This window comes from Protopterus annectens, chromosome 17.part0, assembly GCF_019279795.1.
Source record: "Protopterus annectens isolate FY-2018-M chromosome 17.part0, PAN1.0, whole genome shotgun sequence".
Lineage (NCBI taxonomy): Eukaryota > Metazoa > Chordata > Ceratodontiformes > Protopteridae > Protopterus > Protopterus annectens.
The window spans coordinates 295,174,368-295,194,727 of record NC_056751.1 but is presented as its reverse complement, the minus strand read 5'-3'; the positions used below and the strand labels follow the sequence as shown (position 1 = coordinate 295,194,727).

Below are 20,360 nucleotides of genomic sequence, written 5' to 3'. Positions count from 1 at the left end.
TGCAGCTTCGCTATTTTTAGCGTTCAATTAAAATGGGTTAATATTAGAACATTTGAAGTTTTAAAACTTCGATTTTCTGATATAGACCCGATATTTACTAGGCTGTTGATCCGTGAGGAACTTCTGAAGCCTAGCTATGCACTTCCAAGACATTTATAGACCTTGGATTATAAGTATGAGTAACTCAGAGCCCTTGTTTGTTTAGTAAGAATAGCCCAGAGCACAGACATTTACATGTTACCCCTATACATTATACATAAGGGACAAAAGGGCTAAACCAGGAGTGAATTTGCAGTTTCCCACCCATTTGTCCAAATTAGACTTGGAAAGAATAAGACACATACTTTGCTTTATGAAGGGAGGAAGATGATTCCAGGGAAGTGTTATCCTCTATGATACATATATCTCTCTCCACCATATTCTGTTTATGTTGCAGAAGAGATTAAGGTCTATTGAGCAGGTTTTTATGCCATATTGGACTTCTGGATATGCAGTACATCTAAAAGGATGGGTTTGGTTGAGGCTATTTAAGTGAGGCAAATACTGACCCTCAGTAGCCTGCAAGATACTGAGAAAAGGTACAGGGCTTTGAGTCAGTCAGTGCAAATTTTATTATTTAGCCCTTTGATTTTCTTGGTGAATAAGCATTATGGTCATTTAAGTTGTATTAAGTGGATAGACAGGCACATACCAAATGTGGCATTATACTTAGCCTAATAGGTGCTGAGCACAGTGGAGTCTTCATGTCCATAAACCTGGACAGCATACTCTCACTGATGAGTGCACAGTAAAGAATAATCATCTTACAGTAGTGGATACATGATGATCAAAGGAGAGTTCATTGTCTACATCGGTTCCTAACTACTGGATCAGTTCAGGGGTGTGTTGTTGATGTGATAGTTACAGAGGACTAGGACTTCATGCTTGTGGAAAAATACTGTAATGCCCCACCACTGGACCAGTCATCAAGGAGCCTCAGTCCTCACCACTATTGCCAGTGGGGGACATACATTGGGAGGATGACAAGTACACACACAGTATTTCCAGATGCATGTCTCTGCATCAAGTGCAATTTCTTTTAAGAGCATACAGAGACCACAGTCAGTCCAGGACTGGTTTCTCCCACTTGCTCCAGCTCCCCAATAAGACTCCCCACTGGCACAGCTATAGAGTTGAGATCTCAGCTGAGTGAACAAGCCAAGACCTCCAATACCCTCTCTGTCCAACCAGTGCTTCATGTCCCTGCCCAAGTAGTTGACACACACACTCTTTGAGGTTTGATTTATACACACACACACCTAGTAAAGGCTGGCACAGATTTACTAGCTATGTCTCCTTCTGCCCAAACTATAAGGTAGCTTCCCTTGCCACCAGTCACTCATCAGCTACTTTAAGGCCCTTAACAAAGGGTGTCCAATCTTACTGTGTGATGTTACTGTTAATACAAATGGTAGTTTGACCAAGAGCAAGGCTATTAGGAGTGGCCTACACAGTGTCACCAAATAAATATGCAAGTACTCTCAGAACTTAAATATCTCTAGACAGATCACAATGAAAGGTTTAAATATATTTAATAATAAAATAACAAGAAAATACTCAGCATATAATTACAGTGACAGCAGAACTCAAAATCACAGGAAATATTTAGAACATTGCACAACAGTCTCAAATAAATAAAGACAATATCTAAGCTAAGCTTTGTTGTATTCCTGACTATATCTAAGAGAATTACTACACTGTAGTACACTTAATTAGAGCAGCAAGGCATATGTGGTGAATAGATCTTCTAGCTGATGTTGTCAGATCAAAAAGACAGAATACAGAATGCTGAGTCTCTCGCAAAGATTTCTTAAATTAAAATCTCAAATATTATGGCTGGGATAGCTTGCAGAATGACATAATTTCTTGTCATCTGACTCTAGCCCAGGTAAAACCCCTACTGCTGAAAGCCAGCAGTATTTAGGATCTACCTGTGAAAATACATGCACAAGGGTTTTCCCTCAGATCTTTGCAGATCCTGGAAGTCATAACATTATTAAAACACTACCACAACAATACAGAAAATGTCTCAGCGCAGACATTGTGTCTGCTGCTGCAATGAAACTAAAAGATAACATCTTTTTATTGCGTGGTCATAAAGTAATTTCACTTCAGCTATTTTTCTGAAGTTTTGCAAATTAACCTTCTGTATTCAAGTTTCCTCTGTTAAAATATATACACTATTGTAACCATTTAAACATATGTACATTTCTGTTCTATTCCAGTAGGGCATGCTGTGGTTACATTTTAAGTACTTTGCAAACACCTTTTCAACACACACTTCTGTACCAGCAGTTTAATATATACCTGACAAACAGTTCTAATACATTTGTAACATAAGTATCTTACATGAATCATGTTGATATTCACAAATGACATATAATTATTTACAAAATTCCAGATAGCTGTGCTGGCTTTATCTCCTTTTGTTATACTTCTATATAAATCATGTTAATATTCACAAATTACATAATTATTTACAAAATTCCAGCTAGCTGTGCTGGCAGTACCTCCTTTGTCACAGATACTATTGTACATTTTTTGGCATTTAGTTTTAGGTCATGGTTTTGACAGCTATACATTTGGGAAAGGGCATCTTGGAGGATCTTGGTGTCCTCTGGAGAGTTTATGATGATACCAAGTTTATAGCTATCTGCAAACTTGGTCAACCATAAATCCTTAAAATTAGCTTTGTCGTCCAGAAAAGAATGTCCCAAGGTCCAAGCCCAGGGGTACATCGGTAGTGGACAGGTCTTTTGGAGGAGGTAGAGCAATACACCCTAATTTCTTGGGTTGTATTAGTGAGCCAGATTGCTGCCCAATGAGTTACATAGGGATGTACATTTAGTTGGGTATGTTTGTTAACATCACTTGAGTGTGGAATGGTGCTGAATGCCTTTGTGAGGTCTGCACATGTGGTGTGTGCTTATTTTTCCTCATCTATTGCTTTAGTAACCCTCTTTAAGAAGTCAACCTGGTTAAGTAGGCAGGATCTGCTCTTGACAGAACTGAACTGGCAAGGGTCAAGAGTTTGCAGGTTGCCTATATCCTTATTAATTCCATAATGATCTTTCAATAGCCTTACAAATGAGGGTGGTGAGATTATGGGTCTATAATTACTTAGGTCAGTACCCCATCCTTGTCCTGGGGGAACACTGTTGCTGTCCTCCATTCGTCTAGCACAAAGCTTGTTTGGAGGATGATATTCAACATCTTTTGTAGGGGGGTTGATAGGTACTGTTTCATGCTGGCCTTTAAGCATCTTAATATGTTATACGGACACACAGAATCAGTGTTCTTGGCCTTGGACTGTGCTTTGGAACATTTGGAGGGTGTGTGGATGCTGGTTTGTGACCTGGAAATGTGTGTGTGGGGGGGTTAGAGCTTATATGGGGCAATTATATCCTGTGATGCTTCTCCTGCACTCTGCAATTGAAATTTATATTCTACATTCAGCAATGTTCATTGGAAGAACAGGGCTGTTGTTACACTTTACTGGTTCTCAATGACTCTGCCCAGAAGGTTGAAAGGCTCTGGTTCTTAAGTGTGTTTATTATTAATTTAATGTGTTTTGTGTGTAATAATAATAGTCCTCACTTTTAAAGATATTCAGCCATTCAGAACATGTAAATCTTTAGCTTTGGATTGCTCAAGGTTTTTCATGAATATGGTGTTGTTTAGTTTATTCCTTTATTTACCTTTTAAGTTTTCCATTGAGTTATTGTTATGACATTGTCATTAACATTTGGAATTAAAAAAATAATATGATTCAAATATACTGGAAAAGGAAGAAAAATAAGCTGGTATGTGGAAGGGCTTGACAGATGGAACATTAACATGGGAAAGGTGCAACGGTAACCTCACAGTAATGAGGAGTTACAAAACATGGGGGGCAATGATTTGGTATCCCACTTTAAAAAACTAGCTGGAGTGCTTCACATATGTTTAGCAAGACTAAACAGCCTCTTACTTGACTCTAGGGTAGTACCAGAAGAAGTGGTACATGTGGTAGTGTAATGATCCAAGAAGGAGATGGGTGATTACTGGACAGTTAGCCTCTCTCTTCAGTCTACACAAAGCTAAGGGAAAGCATGTTGTAGGGTAGGCTGGTGCAAACAATACAGGTCAGTAGGCTTGGATACGAAATATCATGGCTTTACACAATCAGAATTTCTCTATTTAGTCTTGTACAGTTTGTGTAAGGCAGTTGAGCAAAAAAAAGGGGGGGGGGATTGAGTGGATGTGTTATAGCTCAACTTGTTGTGCAGACTGTTGGTCAAGCAATCCAAATATCTACTGTCAAAATCAGAATTTATATAACTTCAGCAAGGCCACTGAAATGATGCTGGATGGGAAACTAGCAGATAACCTAAAGGACGTTAGGGCAGGATAGAAAAGAGGAACTGGCTGGTAGATATGTAACACAAAGTAAAAGAGAGAAGGGGATGTCTAGCAAGAAACATTTTTTAATAAGAGTTCTGCAGAGTTCAGCATTAGGTCTGATGCAAGTCAATACATCTGCATCTAAAATAGCAAGGGCTACTGCTGATGACATCAAACTGCTGCAGCATTTAGGGGTGGTAGGATTGGTCTTCAACATAACCGGGCACAGATAACAGGGTATACACATACATATCTAAAATTTACAGCAAATAAGTATAAAGATATGCTTCTTGCAGAGTGGGGTGAGGAATTCTTAGGTAACATCAGAACAAAGAATATGTCTCTATGACACACTGAGAAAGAAGGTGGTTTTGGGAATGTTTTTTCACCACTACTGTCAGTCACACAGACCAATGTAAACAAGCTGAGGAAAGACCAGTCTTACACAATGAAGTACACTCAAGGATATACAATGTCATTTTTTATTACTCTTCATAGTATTTGTCAGGTCCACTATAACTATTCTACCCAGTTCTGCAAGCATTACAGAGAAAAGGACATCAGTTTAGGATAGTGTGGACAGAAGAGAGTTACTAAGATGATCAGGATGTGGGGGCTTGGGCATGAAGGCAGGCCACAGGCACTGGATATATACCTGTTCAAGAAATAAGGCAGTAAGGAACATGATGTAGGGTTATAGCTCTGCCAGAGATCAGATAAGAGGAATGGAACTAATAATGAAAGATAGTGGGAAGGAGGGGGAGTCATTAGTGTTAGACCAAAAGAAAAATGACAATGTTACACTTAAGGAAATATATTTTTAAAGAAAGGATGATAGGGCTCTTGAATTTCAACTCGGTGAGGAAAATAAGGTGAAAGTCAAAAGAGATTCAAGGAATCCTAAAATATGTGAGAGGGTCAGCAACAAAAAAGCTACCTAGAGTAAGTGTGACAGACTGGACTACCTATGGTATTTTTCCACTGCATGTTAATTTTTATTTTTTTACTGCAAGGAGTGACAAGTCAATGGTATGACCAGTCACGTTCACTGTGTGTCCTAACAACTCACCAGGAGACTACTGTCAGTTTGTATGTTGTAGGTCTCTGATTTCTATTCTTATGACAGTTCTTAAGGCAAATATATTTTATTTGGGGGGGGGGGTCTTATTTTTTCCCTACTTGAGGAAGGACGTTGACAAGCTCCCCATGAAGTTTACACAATGATTTCTATGTCTCCTTATCAGTAATGTAAGATGTGATAGTGCAAGTCTCAACAACTCAAAAAACAAACTATGAAGCAAACAGAAAAACATTACAAGACTCACCATTACACTTTCCAGATGTTTTTGCAGTAGAGTTGTGTCCCATGCACCCTTGACACCTGACACCTCACACCTCTATTACTTCTATGTACTAACTCCTAGATCACTTTAAAAGTAGGTGGGATTGTATTAAATGTTGCAACCTTTGGCCTTAGCATCGCTTTCTCTTATTTGCAGCTGTAGCTATCCTATTCTCAAGACTAGAATTATAGTCCTTGAAATTTCATAAAATACCCAGTTTCTACTAAATACAAGCTTATTTACATTCCTGTTTCAGAAGTAGCAAACCATATAACTTGAGCTACAGTTAAATGCATGCCTGACTTTGTTATTACTTTTATTTAAGCATGGTACTGATTCAGAACTACCTGTACTATAAATAGGGAATATGCAATGAGTATGGGGGCAGATGTTTTTTTATGTGTACATTTTTTAGCTGGATTTCTTTATCTGGTACCTGCTCTTAGTGTTTTAACCTTTTTTATCTGCATTTATTTGACATTTAAAAGTGTGTGTGTGTGTGTGTGTGTGTGTGTGTGTGTGTGTGTGTGTGTGTGTGTGTGTGTGTGTGTGTGTCTGTTTTATATATACATATACATTATTCTACTGGTTATAACTGACTGCAGTTTGCATTCAGTACATACTGTAAAAGATTTCTAGACGAACAGAAGTGATGAAATGATTTTAGCCTTTAGTTTGACTTTCTTAAGAACCTTTTCTGCATTTGCTGGAAGGTTTAACAGTGGCCAGTTATAAACTGTAAGATCAACAATTTGCTACTGTACATTTTCTGTATCTCAGTCCACTGCCGGCTGTGATTTCAACAGCACAATCTGCCTTGCAAGTTCCCCGATTTTCCATTTTCTTCTCAGAATAACAAGGAAACAAATATTGAAAGGAACCACTACTACTCCTTAGTAACGCAGACAATAAAACACCATTTCCGCAGTACTAACAGTGACTGAACTGGCATCACTCCAATTTAAATTCACAATGCCTTGTAACTGGAGAATAAACACATTACTGCATCTGGGTATTAATACAGTGTTAGTTAAGTTCTCCTTTTCTAAAAGGACATACTGTGTAAACTTGTGGTGATGACTTACAGTAAATGCAACTTAAAAAAATACGAATATATACAAAGAGATGCAAGACTGAAAATGTATCCATCCAGCCATGCTTACGAGTTTCATCTGACTCCTGCAGCAACCCCATGAACAGCCACCAGCATCCACAGGGTTTACTAGGCAAAGGGTGGAGCAGAATTAGATTACTAGGCCTTTCTTGTGCGTCACACACACGTGCACACAGACCTAGGGACGATCTAGAAGTTGCAAATCTGCCTACTACGTCTTTGGAATGAGGGAAGAAACCAGAATACCTAGGGAAAACCCTCATGAACACAATGGGGGCATGCAGATTCTACAAAGAGGGCACACCAACTGAAAACCTCTTGCTGTGCTGTGACAGTGCTACCCATTTCATCACTATACTACCCTTTCAAAAATGTACACTACTCCTTAAAACAACTAATGAGTTACTATTACTTCTACTACAAAAAGCAGCATTTAGAAATAATCAGGTATGCATGGTGTAACTGAATTTCTATTAGGATCTGCCACTGAAATAGAAATTTCTGTACTCTTGTATTTGTACAACTGCAACAGTAATTTCCTTAACAGGCTAGTAATAATATCAGTACAGATAGAAAGGATTTAGATAAAGCTCCACTGTAGCTTAGCAATGTGATACAAAACCCATCAGGACAAGCTGACTCACAAAGATAATGTGATACAAAACCCATCAGGACAAGCTGACTCACAAAGATGTCTTAAGTCAGACCTCATGAGTATACAGTCCAACATTACATGGTAACTTTTTGCAGATGACTGTCATAGATGAGAAATACATCCATGAGATATGTGACAGTGAGCAAATTAAACAAATCAGGTTAATCAACAGAAAAAGAAAATGGTAGCACTGCTTAAAACCTTGTAGTTCATAAATGAAAAGGCTGAACATATCATGCTTTAGCTGTACATAAAAAGCACACTGTTGCAAAACAAAGTAGTAACTAGATACCTGATAAACTACCTTATTAACTGTGATAGATTAGATTTAATAAGCCTAATCATTTAGTTTTCCCCGTTCAGTGGAGATCTTCTCAGTGCTATTCATATACCAAGCACAGCTTAAATGGCTCCTGCACATGGATGAGAGTATGTCATCCCAGAAAAGGAATGCTGTAGCACACGGGGTAGTATTACAGACGCCTGACTGAGATCAGTTTTACAGGTATTTACCAAAAGGACGCAAATCACAACATGGCCTGCCAACATATGCTGGTGCTTTCTGAGTGTCTGGAAAAATTATAAACTTAGTATAATAACTTCTTACTACAATAAAATTAGAACTAGGTTGTTGACTTTTTTTAAATATATATTCTTAACATCTAGTCAAACAGCCTATATCTTTTTATCACTTTAACATGCCTAATAACACTGACTAGTAGTTTTTTTTAAGAAAAGATTATTCATGCTTGTAACAATAGTACAGCATTTCCATTAAGTACTATTTTGTCATTCAATACCAGAATTTATCACCGTTTAACAGATTTTGTATGCAAAAGTGAAGTCCATACTGACGTATAATTATTCAGTAGCTATACCTTGTGAACGTATCATATGTTTTGGAGGTAACATTTCCCCTTTTACAAGAAGAAAATGTTTTTGAACCTGTGAAACCTACCCTTATACTATAATGTAATAAATAAGAGAACTTTCCAGACTTAGCAGCCCGGTAGCTAAAACACAACTTACTGGATCTGAAAATCACCTGTTGGGGAATTTAACTATTTCTCACATTTAGCATAGTTTTGGGATACAATATTTATACTGAAGGGCATATTACATGTGAAACAAATTCTAGCGGTATGGGGTCTGTTACTGGGTTGTTTTATATAGTAGATTGCAAATTATTAAGTAACTTGCATTGTGGTACCAGGCACTCATACAGAGTCAGTTTTGGTAGCTTCAGTTTTTTTCTTCTGGGTGCATGATAAGAGAGTATTCATATAGCAGCAACCCACGACTGGCTGTGGGTAAATCCAGCATTACCCACACCCAGCCGTGGGTTATTGCTGTTATACAATGATGTTAGTTTTGTGTTCAGTTATGTTTGTGCTGTTGTTATTTAGGTTTTTGTTTGCTTTACTTTGTATTATTACACTTTTTGTGAGATAAAATAGTCCGCACTTTGACTTAGTTAGCCACATGCCCTCTGTTTTGTCTTGAACCTTTAAGAATTATATTCCAAACAATAGGACGTGACATTGTATAATAGGTGTTATCCATTCTCCAAAAGGCATTCATTTTCGAAGAGCTTAAGAAGGAAGAGCTAAAAATTAAGGTAAAATCAGGGACACTTGTAAGGTATTTGGCTACCTACGCTTCTCAACTTCTTTCTCAACTATGGATGACAGAGGGCAGTTTTAAATAGATGGGCGTGATTAAATTGGGGCCGCCCGTTTCACTACTAGTAGGCGGTTTTTGCTACCGTTCATCCAGGGAACTAACACTGTCCACCGTTTATACTGTAAACAGTGAATTTGCAAATGGTAGCAATACTTAAAGTACTACACTATTTTTACACAAGACGGTGGCTGGGAGGCTAAAGATAGTGTTACAGAAAAAAAATGAACATTTCTGCCCGTCTATCTAGAAACAAGCCTATATACCAAAACTTGCGACAACTTTTGTGCTAGCTTTGCAAACCCTTCCCTCTCATTTCCTGAGACGATGCATAATTTATTTTTTTCACGCATTATGGTCAGATCTGGAAAATAGCTTTTCTTGATCTAGTGGTAGAACCCTTCACCAGAGCTATGAGACAATTAGTTAAAATGCTGTACAGCGTTAAACGTTGATTACATCCTCTTGATTATAATGATGTCTTCAAATACTACAATACTTGTCCTGCAACTTGTATCTAGTATGTCAGTCTAAAGAGGAAGAGCTTTGCCATGTGAATCGAAGCTTACGTTTCTATCATAAATTACACCTCCCATTACGGGCATCTCAGAATATCTGAAATACTCACTGTGTTGGAGTCGCTGTTATGCTGATGGAATATTAATGATTCAAAACAAACACCGACACACGGGCTCCTTCAGATAGGACTTCTTCTACTTCTGCCATGTTGAAGTTTCTAAGGTTCCCACAATATGACAGAATTAAGCAAAGTCTAGTTACCTCCAATTTTAGGGTCATATGACATCACACAAATGCCTTCAGATTGCACGGTGACAGACAAAGCTGTCAAGGAAGAGGCGATTAATTTACATCTGTTAGCGTTCTGGTATAAAGGCTCTCCTACAGAACGGATGATCTGCTGTTTTGATATTTAGTGAAATTATTTTAATTGTGCTATGTAATAAAAAAAAAATAAATAGTCTGCAAGCTCCCCATCTTTTTACTTGTTATACAAATGTATGATTGCCAATGTCATAAGTGACAATTTAATAAATACGTTTCTTGTTAAAAAATAATAATTAAGAAAGTGGAAGAAATTGGTAAGGATGGGCCTAAAATAAGGGACCTTTTTTAAAATTATGCTAACTTAGAAAGTTTATTATACAATGTCATGTCCGAAAAGAACGGCAGGGCTGCATGATTTATTAACGGCCGGACTTGTAACTTAGGTTACTTTGGATTTACAAAGTGCACGTTGGTTGGATTGGCCAATCAGCGTATACGTTTCATCTTTTCAGAGATGGTCATTGTATAATAGAAAATATTTATGAAGATGACGTTGGTTGCACTATTCAAAAAGTACAGTTGTGTAAGATTGTAACAGTGGCTATTAGCGGAGGGGTTACTGTAACAGTAAATCATAACATATTGGTCTAATCACATTAGGTTTTCTTCTTTTCCAGTCAGATGTTTTTCAGTTGTATCATTAAGGCCAACAATGGTCTCACATAAGAATTTCAAGGAACCTTGGTTGTTGCGAGAGGCACTCCGATATAGCCTAAGTTGCTTCTATCCTTCAAGCCCTTTCTATCCCCCATAGGACACTGTTTGTAAACAACCGTCATTTGTACAACACATTTGTTATGATAACCACAGAAATATGATATATATGAATTATTGTAAGAAAACAGTTATAATGAAAACCTTGTATGCCAGGTCTGTGTAAAATAGTTTAAGTATCCAAAAGCCTTTGTATAGCATAATCTAAAACGTCTACATCTTGTAAGATAATCTAAATGACAGTGCGCCTCCAGTTCTGTAGGCAAGATTTTCTTGGATATGGTATCATGATGTTAAAGAATTCAAGACCCAATGGAAAATGAAGTGCAGTACAGAAACAAAATTTTATCCACTAGACTGTGTCAGTCAGAGATTTGACAGTAGGATGTAATACTTTGTCTTAATGATGTGTCAGTAAGGACTTCTAAAGAGGTAAGGGCCATGATGGAAAAGCAGTGAAATTCATTAACAGAGAACATCATAGCTGCCTCAGCCAACATGGGACAGTTAAGATTAGACTGCCTTTGTTTTGTTCTGCTTTGAGTAGTACCTTCTGAATTAGAAGAAATAGAAGTAAAGCATACACTGAGATCTGAATTCAATGAAAGCAGAAAGCATTTATTTTCCAATCTGTCTTATAAAATTGAATTCTGACTTGAATGCTGTGGTGCACAGCAAACTGGTCAGTTTCTAGGAAACCCATCATATGTACAATCTCTTGAGGTATATGTGAATTTGACTTCTATTCATCGGTTGCTGTCTTCTTTCTGCCTAAAGCAGTTGCTAACTGGTTCTGTAAATCCCAAATATGTAAAACTGGAAACTGAAGGTTGTCTTCCAATGTCCAGTTCTAAATCCTAATTATCTTTTTTTGCATATATGGAAGTATATGGCTCCTCCGTGTTTATGTATCATTGAGTTTTGTGGTGGTGGTGGTGAGGTGTTGATGTGCGTCATACCTCTCAGTCTCTTACTGCGCGAAATCTGGACAAAGCCTAAAATAATGGGAGAACAAAGGCCAAAAAATAGGGAGAGATTTCAAAGACTGATCTTATAAACTTAGAAAGTTGAAAAAATAACAAATTTGCGTTAGCAAGCATTTTCTGATTCAAATGTATGTCATTATTTAGTGATTTCAATCCCCAGTGATTTATCAGAAAACTTCAAATTTTGTGAGGAACAGACCAAAATATGAGGCAAAAATCTGGACATTCTGTAAATCTCTGGATGGTTGAGAGGTATGGCGTGTGTTGGAAGGAGAAAATAAAAGGAGAAGAACTAAAAAGTCAGGAAATGAAAATGGGGAGATGGCTGGCTGGGCTACAGCATACACCATGACTAAAACAAGCTATCAAGCAAGCAGTAAGGAACATTACAGGTTTAAAAAACAAAGACATTTAAGTAAAGTGTGGTGATTTATTTTCAGTGCAAAAACTTTGCAGGAAGGATCTGTAGCTTGTAATCAATATGATAAATGGACCCAAGGAAAGAACGGGCAAGGGATTACTGTCCTCCTCAACACCGTAATATTCTAGCAAATATAGTCTGTGGGGGAAAAAAATGAAGTGAGTTTATACACTACCACATTGGCTACCGTGATCTGCTAAAACATGTGCCACGGAGGAAGACAGCAGTAAAACAGGTAGAATATAGAGATAGCAATAAAATTTACAGTGTTGACAAATGTGATGACCCCATCAAAAGTGACAACTAAGCACTGACGTGTGTGTGTGTGTATATATATATATATATATATATATATATATATGTATAGATACATATATTATTTATGGGAGCAAGCCAACTATATCCTCCACACAGGCAGTTTCACCCTCTGTACCTGTGGATTTCACTATTCTAATTCCAAGACTGATTAAGGTAAAGCTGCCATACGCAGCATATTTCATTTTCTGATAATGTGGGCATCACCTAACTTATCATTGTATTATCGGGCTTCAAAGAATAGAAATGCACCCAGAAATAAAAGCTGTGTTTATTAACAACTATACTGCTTGAAGTGACCTGCAAAAGTTTAGTAAAATTCATTGGAAGGAGTGAAGACAGTCAAGTATAGTCATTATTCACCCACAGTATACACACAAGCTCAAGTGCAGTGATGACACAAGCAACTAAACCTTTGCAAAGTTGCTCTAAGAAAGCAAAGTCATCCAGCATAATTCATAACCCTCTCGTCTCTCCAACACAGACACACACACACACAGAGCAAATACAATGGTTGACACGGACATTAAAAAGAAGAGGTAGCAATAAGTAGTGACAGTACTGTGTGTTTAAACTAGCATGATGCTGGTAGTGTTCTGCAAAACATTACTGCGAAGTTCACTTGAGGCAGGAAATACATATATAAACTACTATAGTATTTGCTGTAATCTAAAAGAAACACGTTTTTAAAGTTCATGTGAAAAATGAAGGTGGCAAGATACTCCACTGTCATTTCCCTCCACAAGTATACAGTATCAAGCTATGCTATACTAAGAAAAATAGCAATGAAGATGATGATAATATAAAGTTATCCTGCTATCACTAGCACTAATGATGCTTCAGAGAAACTCCTTGGGACTCAGAAAGGCTTACCATGATGCAGAAGCTTTAAGTTGGAAGGCTTCCCCATTATGGTAAGCCTGACCAATTCAGGCAGTGCTCTACTGCTACAGTTTTTCCCTGGTAGTGGCTGCAGTGTGGACACTGGTCTCCTGGCAAAGCCACATGTTAATATGGCAGTTCAGGGGAGCAATTAATTCAGATTAGCCATCTGTCCTCCCCTGAAAATGGTGTTGGTGGTGGATTAATGTGGTAGATGGATTCAGAGAATCGCAGTACCAAGTTAATTTTCTCACTAGGAGGAAAAGTGAACACCATCTTTCAGCAGTATTCATTCATTCACTCCTATGTGAAAGGTTGTAGCTTGTACTACAAATAAAGGTAGGTATGGCAGAACCATGGATGTGAATGAATATTCTTTGTACGGATGTGTGTGTGTGTGTGTGTGTGTGTGTGTGAATTGGGGGGGGGGGGGTCATGAATGCAACTGCATGGATATGTGTAAGTGTTTATCTGTGCGGTTGCCCTGAAAGAGTTAAGTACATGAAGGCAACTCTGTGTGTGAGGGGAATATCTGGGAATGTGCCTTGTGTGTGTGTGTGTGTGTGTGTGTGTGTGTGTGTGTGTGTGTGTGTGTGTGTGTGTGTGTGTGTGTGTGTGTGTGTGTGTGTGTGTGTGCGTGTGTGTCTCAGTGTGTGTGTGTGCATGCATGCATGCGTGTTAGGCAATGCCTACGCTACTTCAATCAGTGGGATGGTAAGGAAGACACTAGCACAGTCATATCTTACGGTGCAGTGATCAAGGACATGGTAATGAGCCACTAATGAGGGGTTTCTCTGTGTAGTCTTAACTTTTTTCTGAAGAGAAGTTTCCATTGCGCTAATTGACAAACTAGCATTAGCCAATTAGGGTGGGTGTGAATTCCAGTCACTGTCAACTCCCCACACTCCATGGAAAACAGCACCTGGTTGGACATGCCAAATCAACTAGTTAATGTTAACTTTCTTGTTTTTACACACTTCATTTTCTTACACCATCCTTTCACATACCCTATCTGGCCAAGAATGCACTGTAATAACTGTGGAGGAAATAACAACTGAGCTGGGGGACCAGTGGACCCCCTAGAATCCATTGTGTTCTGGATGGCCTGATGCATGTTTTAAAACTTTTTTCCAAATGTTTGATCTAATGATAACCTGACCAAAAATCATGAGAAAGGAAACATATTTAGTCTAATTTTTCTTTCAAAGAAGAAATAAGTTGCACCCATGGTGTGTCAGTTTCTCATTTTACAGAAACCACAGCCCACTGTAATTCTTCAAGTTAAGCAGGATTATTTATAGAAATAAAAAAAATTCAAGTCTTGTTATCCATGCTCAGATTTTCTAGTCTTTTATCCATTCTGTCAGGTACTTCTAACAATTAAACAAAAATGGGTCTACAAAGCTTAACATGCACCCATTATTCCTTATCTCTCTTGGCTTCAGGATATCTTTCTTAGCACTATCCTTCAAGAGCATCATTCAACTTGCCTTTTTACTCCTTGAAGACTCCTAACCTCATCTCTTCACTCTAAGGTCAGGATATATAACTCTTAGCAGGGTAATGGATCTAAAATACCTCATCCTGCAGATGATTTCCCTTACTGTCCTGCTTTATTCTTGACTGGCTGCTTGTCATAGCCTTAAAAGGTGCACAGAGCTTCCTAAGTTCAGCAGCCACCACTATGCCACAAGACCCACCCCCAACATACAATCACAGCTTTGAGCCTCGGAAGGTGAGCTATATGCCAAAGACAGCCTATCAGCATTAATGTGGCAGCAGTTTAAGTGATACTCAGTTCTAAAGTAGTTAAACTGGAGGATCAATGCCAAACAAGACAGCTTAGAATTACCTTCTAGTCTGCAAAGCCAATGAAGAGGGGTACAATCTGTAACAAGAGTGAGCTTTCTTCTTACTGAACAGTATTTAAAGGTGGCGAAGGTCAATTTGATCACTAGACACTCCTGTTCTAGTGCCTATTTATCAGCACTGATGAGCTTTCTATTAATGCAGTATACAGAATGACCCCCCCACCTCTACCATATGAGACAATACTGCACTGCTGTCCAACTCTGAGAAGTCGGAGGCTATCAGTGTAGGTTTTGAACAAATCAGAATTTTCAGTTTTACAAAGGCCTATGCAGCTTCAACAGTCCATTGAACTTTCAAGGGAGTCAAGCACATACCTCTCAAGTGTACCTCATTATGAGGAACGTACCTCATTTGGGGTCTTAAAAAGTTCATGTTCCTCCAAGCTCCTCAAATATTCCACATTGAAAGACTCTGTCACACATTCAGTGTTAGGAATTTTTTTTAGTGAAATCCATTGTAAATAGAAATGAATCATATTAATTCATTAAAATATCTTCCTTATAAGTGAAACCAGCATATTTTAACCATCCTATGACCTTCCTAGTTGAAGTTGTCAGTAAGCCATTAGTATGTGTTCCACATTTTGCCCATTTGTTCCATATTATGAGGGCTAGTGTTCCTCATTTTAGAGATGGAAGGTTGAGAGTCAGGGATGAATTTGTGATAACAGCTTGCCAGGCCTAAGAAAAGCCCAGCCGAGAGAAAAAAGACAAAATATAAATACACTGTACAAGATAAGAATGAAATCAGAAAGGAAATGGGATGAATGCTTTGAAATAGCATCACAGTTATGCATACTATAAAGACGATAAATACATTATTAAAACAAAAAATGGCCAAGAAAAAGGATAAACACTAAGAAGGTAGCCAAAGGCATATACAATTGATACATAAGGAAATGCTTTACTATAAAATATATAGATTTCAGAAACAAATTTCGAGCAAAGATGGAGTGCGAGTAACTTGTGTGCTTCATGACTGTACAGGAAAGAAGGAGTGAGAAAGAGACATGTCACGCATTAGCTCATCCTCCAGTAGATATGAAAGAAGAAATACATGCAGTGGGGCATCCCAGAAAGCCTACATGTGTTAGCCAACTGTTTCAGAAGTCTGCATAGCTAACCAAATCATTGTAATTTAAAGCAGCCTCACATACTTCGTATGGAAATGAGCTCCCCCCCAAAGTCAAACATTTCAGTAGCCACAAGCACAGAAACAAAGTAGTTAAGAACGGTTTGGTTCACAAGGTCTATACATTTTTCTCTCAGCTGGGTAGGCTGTCAGTCTCAGTCAACTAATAAATGTTTTTCGATACCATACTGCCCTGGAATTCAGAAACATGATTAATATGGCTGCCTAAGGGCTAGAGTGGTGATTCCCCCCGAAAAAGACATTTAGTGCCTTCACAATTAACTAATTAAGAAATGTGTTTATGTAATGACAGCGCCAGTGAAGAGAGTTGCAACGTGGATGCACGTATGGAAATCTTACGAAATAGTAATGTGCGTGTTACAGGCACATGAGTATGCACATCCACATTAGCAACCTCTAGATGCTAGACGATTTGTGTTTCACAGCAAGGTCCTTATTAAGTTTATTCATTTATATGGGAGGAATGGGAGTACAGGAGAGAAAGAAAGTAGGAAGAGCAAGTACAGGAACACACAAAAGGACTCATGAAAGGAAATGTAGGAATGGGGAGGGGGAAGAAGGCTGCATTATTTGGGAACAGGTGCCCTTTTTTTTTTAAGATGGGTTAACAGGGATAGAGGGACTGGAAAAAGGGTAGGTGTACTGAAGCAGGGACACCCTAACAAACATAAAACACAAGCAGAGACCAACGGAGTAGGTGCTAACATAAAATGGGGTGGGGTTGACAATAATACACACACACTTACCAAAAGAGGGGGTACAGCTGGTGATGAGGATAAGTGAACTACAAACAGCAAACGGATGTGATACAAAAGGAAGGGGAACACCAAAAGTGAGAATGGGGAGGTCCCAGATCCTGATCGCTCTAACATAGGGGGATCCAGGCAGAGGTCAATCCCCACCATGACTGTCCTCCTGGTTGGGTTCTGTCTCAAGTAGCACACTAGGCAATGACAGGCAGAAATGCAACTCTAGCTAGTCACATGATGAAGGTCTCTGGGCTGCCAATGCAGGTATCAAGCCACTGGTCCACAGACTCCACTATCACCTTCTCAAACCCCTGCCCATACCACTCAACTGTACAGATTTTTGCAGAATGTCCAGATTTTTTGCCTCATGTTTTTGGTCCGTTTTTCATAAAGTTGTAGTTTTCTGGCAAAGTATTGGCAAATATTTAAAGACTGAAGTTAGAAAATAATGACAGACATTTGAGTTTTAGACTTTATAACCTTCAGGAAAATTCATGCTAATGTAAAACTTGTTATTCTATCAACTTTCTAAGTTTGTAAGAGTAATATTTAAAAATGGTGTCTATTTTAGGGCCTTTGTCCCACTTTTATTTATGGCTTTGTCCAGATTTCTTGCTCTAAGAGGTTGAGAGGTATGCAGGCCCTGCCAGATAACAAAATGTGACCTACTGGCAGTGTCACCAGAGGGAGCAGCTTCTCCCCTCCTGTGGCTGATTGCCACAGGCCACCACCAAGTTACTCTTCATAACTTCCATCATCCAATGAAAAGGCAGGCCTGGAGGCAGATGGTGACCTGGTAGGAACAGGCAGGGCAGGATTTATTTATTTTAGATTTGTTGACTGGGTTAGTCCAACTGGGTCGGAGCCCTTTTTCAGTGGAGACCCGGGGAGTAAAGCTCCACAAAAAAGACAACAGGCACTTGATCATCTAACTAAAGTAACATAGTACATAGTTCTTTAAACAACAGTTTCCCATCGGAGAATACAGTCTTAGTTTAACATAGTAACACAGTACATAGTTCTTTAAACAACAGTTTCCCATCAGAAAATATTAATCTTAGTTTAACATATTAGTGTAGAACATCTAGTAAAGTCTCAGGGTACAGAGGATACAATTAGAATATTTACATTTATCACTTTGTGTTTAGCAGAGACAAGAAAAAGGCTCAAAAATTATTATATGAGTCTATAGTAAAAATAAGCAGGTGGATTATGAAGAAGGAGTATTATACAGAAATAAAGTAGTAAAGAAAGTGAGTTAGGTATCACGGCAGTACAGAACGGGAGGACAAGTTGGGGGGGGTGAGCAGGTCAGTTGGGGGGATAGTTACACTGACACAGTCTAGTATTGCTTAGGTGATTTTTTACTGCATTTTTGAACTGGGGTTTAGGCTTAATATTACGAATGTGCAATGGAAGTTTATTCCAGTTGTTAGCTAGGGAGTAGCTGTAGAGGTTCTTGCCAATGTTAATCTTAGCCTTGTATATCGAAAGGAAATGTTCTGAGCTCCAAAGAGTTCTAGGAGAGGTGTAGGGAGGGATGACAGAGTGAATGCTGGGACAGAAAGAGGGCTGGAGAATGATGGAGCAGGGGCGAATGCTGCACCACAGGCTTTGTCTAACAGTACATAAACAGTTGCATAAATAAAGAGATATAAAAACAATAAAAATATACAAGAAGGATAGAATAATAAGAGAGTGAGAGAAACGCTACTATCCTGTCTGCATCCAATGGTCAGCTTCAGAGGTACCTACAGGTGGACTAAATAGCTGCTAGATTCATATGTTGGTACTAGGCTATCGGCCCTAGGGCCTATACAAGCCTAGCCATAACAATTCCCTGGATATGTCTTCCCACAATATTTACTTCCCTGGACCCCTCTCTAGCAGGGCGACTGACGTGATCCCCAGGGCGAATTTTCTATCTCCCATCCAATCATCAAGGTTCCCTTTGAAGAGGGCCAAGGAGGCGCTCTGCTTGACATGTATGGGCAGTCTATTCCAGAGTATGGGGAGTCACTGGGTCAGGAACCTATCCCTCCAGCATGTTTTGTTCATTGTGATGACAAGGTTTAGATTCCTGGAGCGTGTGGCTCTGAGGGATTGGGATTTCTTTAAGTGGAGCATGTCCAACAGCTCAGGGTTTGACATGGCCTTGTATGTTAAGCAGAGATCACCTCTGAGTAGACAATATGCCACAGAGTATAGCTGGAGTTTTTTTAGACAGTCAGCATAGGGCATCTGCTTTAGGCCTGTGATTCTTTTAGCGAGGTATTTCTGCGGCCTTTCCAGCTGTTGCAGATGTCTTGTGTGGTACATACCAACAGGGAGTTGTACTCTATAATAGGTCTAATGAGGGGTGAGTACAGTGGGACAATTACCTCCTTTTTTCTGGATGAAAAGCCCTTAGTGATGAGGTGTGCCACAAAGAAGGATTTCCTGAAAGTTGTGGTGATGTGGTTATCAAAGGTGAGACCACTGTCCACCTGTGTCCCCAAGTCTCTCATCACACTTTCGATGTTTAGTGTACTGCCACCTATGTGGCAATTCATGGGTACATGTTTTTTCCCAAAGTGGATAACTATACATTTCTTGACATTAAGCTTGAGCCCATGTCTCTGGCACCAAGCATCTGTTTCTGCAAGGCCCTTTTGTAGAATATCCACACCATTTGGGGATTCAGTAATGGCTCCCAGTTTGCAGTCATCTGCAAACTTTTTTAGCCCGAGTCCCTTAGTGTTGGCCTGTACTTCAGAGAAGTAGATGCCAAACAAGAGCGGTTCCAGGACTGAACCCTGAGGTACTCCACTTTTTACTTGTCTGGAGCTGGATTTGGAGTCGGCTACTTTTACAGTCCGAGTTCTGTCAGTAAGCCAGTTGGCAACCCATCGAGTGATGTAGGGATTTATGTCTAGCTTAGTAAGTTTATCTATGATGCCAGAGTAGGGGATGGTGTCGAAGGTCTTGGCGAGGTCCAGATAGGCTTTGTGGAAAGCCTTAACCTCGTCCACAGCTCTGGAGACTGATTCGAAGAAGTCAATCAGGTTCAGGAGACAAGATCAGCCCTTCACGAACCCAAACTGGGTGGGGTCCAGTGTCTGAAGGTTGCCAATGTCTTTGTTTATAAGTTCCATGATAATGCGTTCCATGCCCTTGCAGATCAGGCTCGTCAGACTGATGGGATGGTAGTTCACGGGATCCAAGGTGGA

General features: G+C 39.1%; 1 protein-coding gene across 1 annotated transcript in view; it reads right to left on the bottom strand.

Moving 5' to 3' along the window:
- The window catches only part of DNAJC24 (DnaJ heat shock protein family (Hsp40) member C24), a 426,809-nt gene that overhangs the window by 35,966 nt on the left and 370,483 nt on the right, over positions 1 to 20,360 (bottom strand). The gene's annotated exons all lie outside the window — the stretch shown is intronic.